Genomic DNA, 12944 nt, shown 5'->3' with positions numbered 1-12944 from the left:
CTACAGGGGTACATGTCAATGACTGTAGGAGATCCTACAGTTGAAAGAGGGTTCATTAATAGAATAACACCATCAACAACAGAGGGAAATGAAAGATTATATGATGCTAAGTCAAAGAATGTTTTTGATAGCTGTGTGAATTAAATGGTGTTAAATGTAAAAGAAGTATACACAGTATACATCAAATTCAGTCAAATAAAATAAGAATGTACAATACATGGTAAAATACCAGTAATATTAAGCTTAAATATAAATATAGTAAACCTAAATAGGCTATTATTAATGATATTACATGAATACCTATTATGAAGTTCGGTGCTGTCAAATAACATAATGGTCACCGTATTAAACTTTAGTGTGTGTAACATCTGAGCGGTATCCTGCCCACCAGAGGGAGCCCTCACCTGAATTCTGAACTGTCACTTCCTGTTTCCTGCCACATCAGTTCCTGTATTGTCATTTCCTGTTTGCCTAGTATATATGCCATGCATGCTCATTCCTATATTGTGAAGTATTGCCAGATCATCTGCCTTACCAAGCGTTTATATCATTGCCTTATTGCTTAGTGTTTTGACCTGTTTGTTTTGACTTCTCTTTTGGATCTCCCCTTTTGCCTGTTTGCCTGGTTGGACTGCTTTACTGTGTTTTTGACCTCACTGCCTGTTTTTCTGACACTGTGTTTGGATTTCGATGGACTGTTTGAATAAACATCCACATATGGATTCTTCCTCGGCTTCCGCCTCTCCATCATTACAGAATACTTCGCCTACTATGAATCCAGCGGAAGTTTCTCAGCTTCAAGCGGCGTTCGCTTATCAGAGCAAAATGCTGAAGAACTACCAAGAGCAGCTCAACAAGCTGCAGTCGGCAAACGATCATTTGACCCACTATATTCGATCGCTTCCTTCAGCTACACTACCAACGGTAAGACTGGCATTGTCCTGCAGAGCCATCAAACTTGTCTGGCAATGTCGTGGTTTTATCAGACAAGCACGCATTTATGTTGAAAGCCAGAGAGATCAGTTTCAAAATGAAGCAAGTAAATGCACTTTTCTGATGTCATTGTTATCTGGTAAAGCGATTGATTGGGCTGCAGCGGTTTGGGAGACAGATTCACAGTTTCGTTCCTCCTCTGCATACTTCTTACAACTACTCAGAGATGTGTTTGAATATCCCGAGGGGGGAAAGGATATTTCCACTCAATTGTTACACATGTCTCAAGGCAACCATACCGCTGCAGACTTCGCTATTGAATTTAGAACCCTTGCCGCTCAAAGTGGATGGAATGATGTGTCTCTAAGGGCTGTTTTCAAACAGAGTTTAAACCTTGAGCTTCAGACGGAACTGGCCTGCAAGGGTGAGGATTTAACGTTCTCTGAGTTTGTTACTATGGCTATCAAGATAGATAACCTGTTGAGAAACAATCCTAAGAGGAAATCTGCTCATCTGCCTCACACACACTTCCTCACTACACCAACCGTCAACCAAGAACCCATGCAAATAGGCTATGTACATCTATCTGATGAAGAGAGAACTCGACATCGCCAACATGATCTGTGTTTTTACTGCGGTGAAGCAGGCCACCGTAACGTAGAGTGCCCACACAAAGTCAGGAGAGCCACCACTACTACCAGATGGGTGAGTGTTAATCAATGCTCTCTTCAGATTTCAAAATCGTTGTTGATTCCGGTTCAGCTGACTACTAAAAATGGTCCCATTACCTTGACAGAGTTGATTGACTCTGGTGCTGCTCTGAATTTGATCAACAAAGATATTGTCAAGAAATACAGTCTACCTATGTTACCTTGTGTTCCCACAATTTGCATCACTAATGTCAACAATAAACCCATTGAGGGAGGTATCACCCGACAAACTGCACCTGCACAGCTACAGATTGGACTGTTCCATAGTGAAAACATATCACTCTACATCACTGACTCACCCAGGTATGAAATCATCCTTGGACATCCATGGTTATCTGTTCACGATCCTGTACTATCATGGTATCATGGAGAACTGTCTCATTGGTCCAAATTCTGCCTAACCCATTGCATGAACATCAATATGCCAAGACCATGTCTCGCCACGAGTGTTGAGAGTCCGCTCACTGCCCCCAGTCCCAAAATTCCTGCTTGCTATCACGACTACTTAGAGGTATTCAGCAAAGTCAAAGCTACACAGCTACCACCTCACCGCCCCTGGGATTGCACCATCGACCTTCTGCCCAATGCCATGGCACCTAAGAGTAAAGTCTACCCACTATCGTGTCAAGAATCTCAAGCCATGGAAGATTACATCGAAGAGGCTATTAACTCTGGAATCGAATGAACTCTGGATTCAACCTCACCAGCAGCAGCAGGTTTCTTCTTCGTTGAGAAGAAGGACGGAGGTCTACAACCATGCATTGATTATCGTGGACTTAACAATGTGATGGTGAAATTCCGCTATCCGCTCCCTCTTGTTCCTGCTGCCCTAGAACAACTTCGTGAAGCAAAGATATACACCAAGTTAGACTTAAGAAGCGCTTATAATCTCATCCGGATTAAGGAAGGTGATGAGTGGAAGACTGCATTTCTCACCACCAGAGGTCACTATGAGTACTTGGTGATGCCGTTTGGGCCAGCCAACGCGCCAGCTGTGTTTCAGTCATTCATTAACGATATCTTCAGAGACATCTTGAATCAGTATGTTATTGCCTACATTGACGATATCCTGATTTACTCCAAGTCGGAAGCTGAACACATTGAACATGTCCAAAACATCCTCTCTCGTCTTCTTAAGCATCAACTCTATGTAAAAGTTGAGAAATGTGAGTTCCATGTTCAGAAAACAACGTTCTTGGGATATCACATCAGTCATCAGGGAGTGGAGATGGACACTACCAAGATCCAGGCAGTCACAGAATGGCCCCAACCATCCACAATCAAGGAACTTCAAAGAATTCTAGGTTTTGCCAACTTCTACCGCAGTTTCATCAGGAATTACAGCATGATCGCCTCTCCTTTGACGTCTCTTATGAGAGGGAAACCATCCAAGTTAAAGTGGACAAATGAAGCCACCATCGCCTTCACAAAACTCAAGTCAAGTTTTACTTCAGCACCTATCCTGAAACACCCTGACCCTAACCTCCCATTTGTAGTGGAGGTGGATGCATCTGACTGCGGAATTGGAGCAGTACTGTCACAGCGTCAGGGTCAACCAGCTAAGTTGTACCCGTGTGCATTTTTTTTCAAGAAAACTCACTTCTGCCGAAAGAAACTATGATGTTGGAAATAAGGAGTTACTGTCCATGAAAGCTGCGATAGAGGAGTGGAGACACTGGTTGGAGGGAGCCATTCACCCATTCCAGGTTATCACCGATCACAAAAATCTTGAGTATGTAAAGAGTGCCAAGAGACTAAACTCACGTCAGGCCAGATGGTCACTGTTCTTTTCAAGATTCCAATTTACTGTGACATATCGCCCAGGAAGTAAGAATATCAAGGCAGACGCCCTCTCCAGATGCCATGACCCTCCTCTCCAAGATCATTCTCCTGAACCCATTCTCCCTTCTTCTGTAATTATCGCTCCTGTGAACTGGGACATCATGGAGGAGATCCAAAGAGCCACGCAGCAAAATCCTCCGCCTGCTATGTGCCCCTCAAACAAACAATATGTTCCCCAGGAACTACGACAACGGGTCATGCAATGGGTTCATACCTCCATCACCTCAGGTCATCCACCTCCATCACCTCAGGTCATCCAGGTATCTCACGCACAATCAAATTAATCCACAACGCTTTCTGGTGGTCAACGATGAACAGAGATGTAACTGATTACGTGAAAGCATGCCAAGTTTGTGCACAATCGAAGACCCCCAAGGAACTGCCATCTGGTCTTCTGCAACCACTACCCATCCCGCAACGTCCATGGTCTTACCTGTCAATAGACTTTGTTACTGATCTCCCTCCATCCGAAAATTTCACAACAATTCTTGTCATCATTGATAGATTCTCCAAGTCTTGCCGTCTTATTCCCCTCAAGGGTCTGCCAACCGCCATGGAAACGGCTCAAGCCCTGTTTCACCAGGTTTTCCGTATCTATGGTTTACCTGAAGACATCGTCTCTGTTCGGGGGACTCAATTCACATCTCAGGTTTGGAAAGCCTTCTGCCGACAATTAGACATCAATGTGAGCCTGACGTCAGGATATCACCCCCAGTCAAACGGTCAAGTCGAGAGACTGAATCAAGAAATCGGTAGATATCTGAGAACATACTGTAGCCGGGAACAGAATCGGTGGGCAGAGTTCTTGCCATGGGCAGAATATGCGCAAAATTCATTAACCCATGCCTCTACAGGACTAACCCCATTCCAATGCGTGCTAGGATATCAACCTCCTTTGTTTCTGTGGTCTGGTGAACCTTCCTCTGTTCCTGTGGTCAACGACTGGATACGTCGTAGCGAGAGGGTATGGGATAGCTCTCATGTCCATCTTCAAAGAGCTGTACGAAGGCAAGAATTCCAGGCTAACCGAAGATGGCGCCCACATCCTCGCTACCAACCGGGACAGAGGGTCAGGCTCTCTACGAGGGACATCAAGTTATGTCTGCCGAGCAAGAAGCTCAGCCCAAGGTATGTTGGCCCATTCAAAATCGTAAAACAGATAAATGAGGTTACATATCAGCTTGAGCTTCCTGCTAACTACCGCATCTCTCCATCATTTCATGTCTCACTCCTCAAACCGGTCCACCTGAATGCTGATCCCAACGCTGAGTCTCAAGAACCACCACCTCCACTGGACATTGACGGATCGCCAGCTTATAGGGTGAACATGCTGCTGGACTCGAGGCGTAGAGGGGGTCGGCTCCAATACCTGGTGGACTGGGAGTGATACGGGCCTGAGGAGAGATCATGGATACCTGCTTCTGATATTCTGGACCCCTCACTCATAGAGGAATTTCATCGAGCCAGGCCAGACCGCCCAGCACCACGACCACGGGGACGTCCACGCCGAGTGCCAGGAGTCGCTTCTAGAGGGGGGGGGTTCTGTAACATCTGAGTGGTCTCCTACCCACCAGAGGGAGCCCTCACCTGAATTCTGAACTGTCACTTCCTGATTCCTGCCACATCAGTTCCTGTATTGTCATTTCCTGTTTGCCTAGTATATAAGCCATGCATGCTCATTCCTATATTGCGAAGTATTGCCATATCATCTGCCTTACCAAGCGTTTATATCATTGCCTTATTGCCTAGTGTTTTGACTTCTCTTTTGGATCTCCCCTTTTGCCTGGTTGGACTGCTTTACTGTGTTTTTGACCTCACTGCCTGTTTTTCTGACACTGTGTTTGGATTTTGATGGACTGTTTGAATAAACATCCGCATATGGATTCTTCCTCGGCTTCCGCCTCTCCATCATTACAGTGTGGGTGAGAGAAGTCTAATATGAATGTTAAAGGGGTCATGAATTGAGAAATACAATTTTCCTTAATCTTTTTGACAATTTGGTTGCTTAGGAGACCTAGCTGGAGTCACTCAGCATGCCCTGGGATCTGAACTAGTGAACTAGCGAACCCCAGGGATGGTAGCTAGTGTCTTTTACCATTGAGCTACCCAGGCCCCTGAAAATTTTGCTTTTTAATCAGAGGGCCAAAAACAGGATAGAAAAATGGACAATTTCTAAATTGTCTATTTTTGATAATAATAAAAAAAAGTCTTACTAACATTATAAGTGGACCTCAGTGAACATTATAAAATAAAATAAAAATTAAATGTGTGACACCTTTAAGGCTTCTACAAGTATGGTAAAAGTTTATAATTTTATGAATTTAAAAGCTCATGCATTGATGCAGTATGCTTTTCATCAAGCAAACTCTCACTCTTAAACCGATGCAGTCCCTACTGCTATTACGAGTGAAGACGTAATAATAATGTTAAATGGTGATTTAAATATCTGAGCAAATGTAAAACCGGCTTGATATTACATCTCATGACAGGTTTGGCTCAGGAATATTAATTAGCTAATGTGTGTATTATATATGCATAGTTGTGTGTATATTACTAATTAGCTATGTGCAGTGCTGGGAGACTAAATTCTAGTGGTCTGTTTATTGATTTTTGCAGAGGGAATTTTGTGTCTTTGTTGGCATTTTGAAACAACTCTTTAAAGTCGTTTCTTTGTAAGTGGTACATAACTGCAGTGGGTCATAGTGAGAACATCAGTAAAAAAAAAAACTGCAGAAATTTGTTACAGTAATATAAATGTCTTTAATGAATGAAAAGCAAAATCATATAATTTAAATGGTTTGTATTCGTATTTATGAATCACTCAAGTTTATAAAATTAAGTTTTGCAGTGTACTGACGATCAATGGAAGTAAAAATATGAAAAAATGAAACAATGTGAAAACTGTTCTTACATGTACAACTCAATACACTAAAAAACAACCAGTGGTGTAATTCTAAAAGGAAAGGTGGGTAAACTATTCAGTTAGTTATTATTTTCAGTAACCAATTTAACAGTCACTACTATCAACAGCAATCAGTCTTCTGAGAAGAACTACAAAAACAGCTATTGCAACAGGGACAAATATCGCAGAGTCTACCAGTGTCCCAACATGGAATCATAAGTTATACGCTCACTCACAGCCTTCACATCTACTTGCACACTGTGGCCAAACAACGGAAATACGTAAGACAAGTGGGTAAGTAGGGGGTGTGTTGTTCTAGACCAGGGGTATTCAATTAAAGTTCCAAGAGGACCGGTCTCTAGATTTCCTTCCCAGCAAAGGTCCAGACAATAAATTGCATTGTGTTAGTAGTCAGTATAGCTATGAAATGATATAAGGAATGCACATTTTTTGAAATAGTAGGCCTAATTGTAAATTTCCAACTTGGCAATAATAGTACTTTGTAAAAGAAGGGGGAAAAACATAAAAGTCAAAACAGTCACTTTAAAACTGGGCAAGGATTAGGACACAGAGCTCCAGAGACAAAGCCAAAGTTGTAGGGTTTGGTGGATCTTCTACCAAAAGATTAAAATATTTCAATGAGTTCATCAATCGAGAGCACTTTGTTATAAATATTAAAAGATAAAATCAACTGTTCATTTTAAAGCTGAATAACAACAGTCCAGTATTTGTGTTTGAATATTTGTAGATGCTCAGCCGCGGCCCATGCATTTTAAGTCTAGGCCTTCAGTGCGATTCATGCCATTAAGAAAACACAGTTTCACAATGAATAAGATGCCGTATGCCCATCATATATTACGTGGCAGTTAACTAATAATACCAACTGACATTTTAAAAAACATGTCCACGCATGAAAGCCAGAACCAAGGAGGTTTAATACCAAGAAAAAGCTCTCTAATAATATTTGCGATTTAAATTTTGCTTGCAATACATTTTGTTTCGTCAGGGTACACGGTTACTTTTCAAAACTTGATCTGACACTGAATGCTCAAGTAGCCTAATTTGCTATAACAATGCAAAAAGCACTTACCAATTTGCTTGAAGTGAACATCAGTCCTCCTTTCCTGTTTAATTAATCAATTGCACAATCATGCAGAACATCTTAGGTTTTTAAATCTATATGGATCTCTTTCTCAACGGCAATACCAGCAGTGATGACAGCCGACTCATCAGCATCATCTTGCGCTCTTCACTTTCAAATTATGTACATCACTTAAAGCGTGATTACGTCACTCAAGGCCAGCTAGAAGGCCTGGACTGGGACATATCCTAAAGACCACACCCACAAGAACAAATAAATCAATCTGATTGGCTGATGAATCTGACAGTCTGACTTTAGATGCCTATTCACTTACACTGTTGGGGGATTCTGTGGAAATTCTGAAGGCCTGACGGGGTGGAGCTCAGACTCACAGGTTGCTTCGGCTAAGGAGCATGGCTTCGGGCATGCAGTTTGTGAAACAGTTGTCACACTTTGCTTGTAAGCATCAAGGAATAAATTCTGATTGGATAAATGTTTTTTGTTTTTTGCTATTCGTTTGTACATTAATTAGGAGTGGAAAGCGATTGAAAATACATAGGCAAAAAGGTCAATGAGAATGAAAGAATTAAAAAATATTTATTTATTAGGAATGTTACACCAGCAGAGAAGGCTTTGCTGGCCCTGAGAAATCACCACTGCTCAAGGGGCATAGGAGGCCTTGTGATTATTAAGGAAATATATTGTTTGGGGGTTCAGGGGTATCTCCTGAGAGAAATGTCTGAATGGACCATTTATCCCTTTATTTAAGGTAAGCTGACTAGTCATGATACTCTACCAGGCACTATCGACCAGTGATTTAGAGTGGTGTTAGGTTCATAACTGATTTCTGGTTAAAGAACGCATATGCATTTCTGATGATGCAATTTCATGTTGACAATAAATTGTTCACATTTTAGACACTGGATTTTGAGAAGATAATGTTGTGATTAGTAATTAATTAGTAGTTATTATTATTTACTCATAATTAGTTAGTAGTTCTCAGTGAGGCAAATAAAATTCAGTAAATATTGATTAGCTAACAGTGAACTACCACAGTCATCAGATCACTATTACTTACTGATTAGTTAATTGTGTTTCTATATTAGTTAATAGTAGTGACTGAGGTGTTAATGTAGTACTACTCATTTGTCCTGCATTAATTCCTGCATAGTTACCTATTAAGTATGAAAAGTATTCTAAAGCATTACCAAATAATGGAAACATTTCATGAGAACTCCACTATGCTACAAGTAAAATCAAATTTTTGGTTGTTTTTCCTTGCCATTTATGCAAGAGATGACCTTTGATTAATTTTCACATAAATAATCTGTTTGTGAAAGGCTCGAAACATGCTGATTAATAAAGCTAATTTTAGACTGAAGAAAACTTAATAGTTTAAAGGCACTCTAGAAGCTCATTGTCCTGTCACAAACCTGGTTTAGCTGAATGCTCTGATTCATTTCAGACACATGAAGTTGAATTCACTTCGCTTCATTCTCATTTTCTGCAGTGTGTTTTACGAAAGATGCCAGTGTCCATCTATATTGCTGCTCACTAGATTTCTCTACTATAGTCTACTGTCATTAAAATAACCGCATCTGCAACTCTGCACGCAGTGCACGAAAGGGTATGAATGAAGCGTGTTTTGTGAAAGAGAAAAGTATTAGAAGATACAGTGCTGAAAGATATATGCTCTCTGCGCCCGAGTGCTTGCGCTGTACACAGCTCCGTTGTTTTGTCACACTGATCACTTGAAATATAGAAATGGTGAGATGGGGCAGCAAATGTCAAGATGTCTCGCGGTCCGGATGGAACCAAGCCGAGGTCTGGACCTGGACCATGGTCCACTATTTGGTGACTGCTGTTCTAGACACATTTTTGTAGTGATGCTGGGGAGCAATGGCTGTTTATAGGACAGCATGTGTCACATACTTATATGATTCTCAAAACTGTGGACGACGGTAATCTCACTAAACCTGAAATGTTATACTATGTATGCTGGATGACAATGGTGTGCAGCTTGTACTCACTACTGTGATGTAGGTACAATGGGGCTAAAGGCCCTGTGGGGTAAAAGGCTCCATTGATTTCGTTTTCTCCCAAAACACTAAAAACTACAAAAACTACCACAGGACTTTCCTAAAAACCTGTTTGTCACTACACATTTCAAAATTTTCCGGTTCCATGAGATCTTTGCATGTAATGTCTAAAGGTTGATTTTGAGGCAATTTGATCAAATTTTTATTATTGTTTAAAATGTTGTGAATTTATGTAGCTAATGAATCCATGAAATTAACATTTCTTTCGAGACAAAATATTAATTTATCATTTTCAGTTTTGTTTAAGGTCATTAAATAAAACAAAATTTCAATAACTGTCCAATACGTGAAAGGATAGTATTTGGGGTAAAAAGCCCCCCTGTTGCAGGGGCTAAAGGCCCCTATAAAACACATTGTTTTTTGTTTTTTTTAAAGTGAGGCGAATAGTTCCCTATCTGTCACTCACTCGACGTTGTGTCAATGTAGTGACACTAGGGGTCACTCTTGGGAGCCCAAGACACCTCTGGTCTTTGATAAAAGGCCAATGAAAATTGGCGAGTGGTATTTGCATGCCACTCCCCCGGACATACGGGTATAAAAGGAGCTGGTATGCAACCACTCATTCAGATTTTCTCTTCGGATCCGAACGGTCATGCTCATTGAGCTGAATATTACTGTTCATTCACCTCTGCTGGATCTGACAGCACATTTCAGCGGCTTCTCCCTCCTCTGCACTGGTGCACTGCAGAGAACGCCCCTGGGCCCTTCGGCAGAAAAACAAGAGAGTATATTTTCTGAAAGAGCCTTTTCCCCTCTAAAAAAGTATATATTTCTCTAAAAGAGCGGCACACACGGAACGTCTTTTTAAAGACGCCTTTCCAATTGTGTCTTATTCCTGGTTGCGGTCGTTATCTCTCAACTTCGGATGGTCATGATCGCTGTCTTTTGTGTCTGGGCGCGACCCACATGGAGGCAGCGTTTGTGGATGGTTCATGTTCTCACTTCGTAATAAGCAAGCCACCCCAGCGGCTCCCCGCCTCGGTCCTTCTACCTATGGGTATGAGGCCAGCACAGCTAGCACTGGGGGCGATTTGGGGACCTCAATGGGATCGTCTCCGCCGGGTATCCCCCCGCAGACCTCCCATTCCCCAGCATGCTCGTCTGCCCCAATCAGGCTTCCGGATGAGTTCGCCAGCTCGTCTCACGGCGAGTCTGGCTTCTTCTTCGGAGCCCGTGAAGATGATGAGCTCTCGAGCGCAGCATCGGAGAGCGGGCTTGTCCAGTCGGACGCAGAAGCCTCAGCTGGGCTTCCCCCTTCGGGGACGATTGCCCAGTCACAGGCTGATGCCGAAATGACGGACATGCTTTCCCGGGCGGCCGCGAGCGTCGGGTTAGAGTGGAACCCTCCACTCTCCCCTGAACTCTCGCGGCTTGATGATTGGTTTCTGGGCTCGCGGCACTGCTCAAAGCAGCAATGCCCTGCTGCAGTGCCATTCTTCCCGGAAGTGCACGAGGAGCTGACGAAGTCGTGGGAGGCACATTTTACTGCCCAGTCCCGATTCCGCAGTTCCCCCGCTCTCACTACCCTCGATGGCGGGGCGGCCAGGGGCTATACGGCGATTCCCCTGGTGGATAAGGTGCTCGCGGTGCACCTATGCCCGCAGAACGCCGCCACCTGGCGTGGACACCCTAAGCTCCCGTCCAAGCCCTGTAGGCTCACGTTGTCCCTGACGGCTAAAGCCTACAGCACTGCTGGACAAGCTGCCTCTGCCCTGCACGCCATGGCTCTCCTGCAGGTCCACCAAGCCAAGGCGCTGAAAGTACTGCACAAGGCTAGTTCCGCCCCAGATTTGATGCAGGAACTGCGCTCGGTGACAGACCTCGCTCTCCGAGTGACGAAGGTCACGGCGCGGTCTCTCGGGCGGACGATGGCCACACTAGTGGTCCAGGAGCACCAGCTTTGGCTCAACCTGGTCGAGATGGGCGAGGCCGACAAGACACGGTTCCTTGCTCCCGTTTCCCAGGCTGGCCTATTTGGCGACACTATCGAGGACTTTGCCCAGCAGTTCTCGGCGGTGAAGCAGCAGACGGAGGCAATCCAGCACATCCTGCCCCGGCACGACTCAAGATCCTGCACCCCGTCTGCTCGTCGCCAAGGGCATCCCCCTGTGATGACTGCACCGGCTCTGCCACAGCCCGCCCCTTCGGCAGGAAGCAGATGGCACCCGTCTCACAGCCGGCGCCGAAGAACCCACGGAGGTCCTCAAAGCACCCTTTAGACGGGTGACCCAGGGATGAGGGAACCCACTCACATGGAGCTGGTAAGAAGACCACTCCATCCCCCGGTGGAGGGCCGGGTGGAAAATCTTTTGTTGCCTTTTTGTTTGATTTCGCCGCATGCCCAAGTGGCTGCGGTACCCAACAGTTCAGCAAAAGAGCGGCTTCCTTCCTCCCTGAGTCACATACCCGGTGTGTACGGTCATCACCATGACTACCGTCCACGGTTTTTTCTTGCAGGATTGACGCTCCAGCGGTGGCCTTTCTGCCCCTGAGCACCCAGCTGTGGCACACAGCCGCCCCTGATGTGGCACTCTCCACGGGTTATGAGGACAGGCCTCTTCCTCCCCCATCCCAGGCTGTTCCGGGGGTGGTCACAAGGAGCCAGGTAAGTGCTTCGATGTCCCTAGGCTCAGCACAGCCATGGTCCCCCTTGCACGGAACTTGGATGCGTGGCTCGCGCTTTCAATCCGTCGTGATGGCTGATCCACACCGTCCGACTCGGCTACGCGATTCATTTCGCCAGGCGCCCGCCCAGGTTCAGCGGTATTCACTTCACCTTGGTCAAGAGCGAACTACCCTCCTACGGAAGGACACGATAGAACCTGTCCCTCCAGCCGAGATGAAGAAAGGGTTTTACAGCCCCTACTTCATTGTACCGAAAAAAGGCGGTGGATTGCGGCCAGTCTTGTACATGCGAGTACTGAACCGGGCTTTACACAGAGTCCCGTTCAAGATGCTGACGCAAAAACGCATTCTGGAAGGCGTCTGGCATCAAGATTGGTTCGCGACGGTAGACCTGAAGGATGCGTACTTCCACGTCTCGATCACGTTGACACCATAACTATGGCATATCTCGCTCAGGACATGCCGCCCCTGATAGGGCTACGAGCCCATTCTACCAGGGGTGTAGCAGCTTCCTGGGCCCTGGCCAGGGGTGCCTCTCTAACAGACGTTTGTAGAGCAGTGGGCTGGCAACACCCAACAACTTCGCAAGGTTCTACAACCTCCGGGTGAAACTGGTTTCATCCCAGGTAGTGGCACGCAACACAAGCGGATAAGCCCAGGATAGCCGGCCAGGTGTATCGCTTGCACATAGCGCCTTCCACCTCCTTTTGAGCTGAAGACGTGCGCCATTAATTCCCAGTAGTGTTCACAAA

Source organism: Myxocyprinus asiaticus, chromosome 37, assembly GCF_019703515.2.
Source record: "Myxocyprinus asiaticus isolate MX2 ecotype Aquarium Trade chromosome 37, UBuf_Myxa_2, whole genome shotgun sequence".
NCBI lineage: Eukaryota > Metazoa > Chordata > Actinopteri > Cypriniformes > Catostomidae > Myxocyprinus > Myxocyprinus asiaticus.
The sequence above is the reverse complement of the archived record's forward strand: the minus strand, read 5'-3'. Positions refer to the sequence as shown.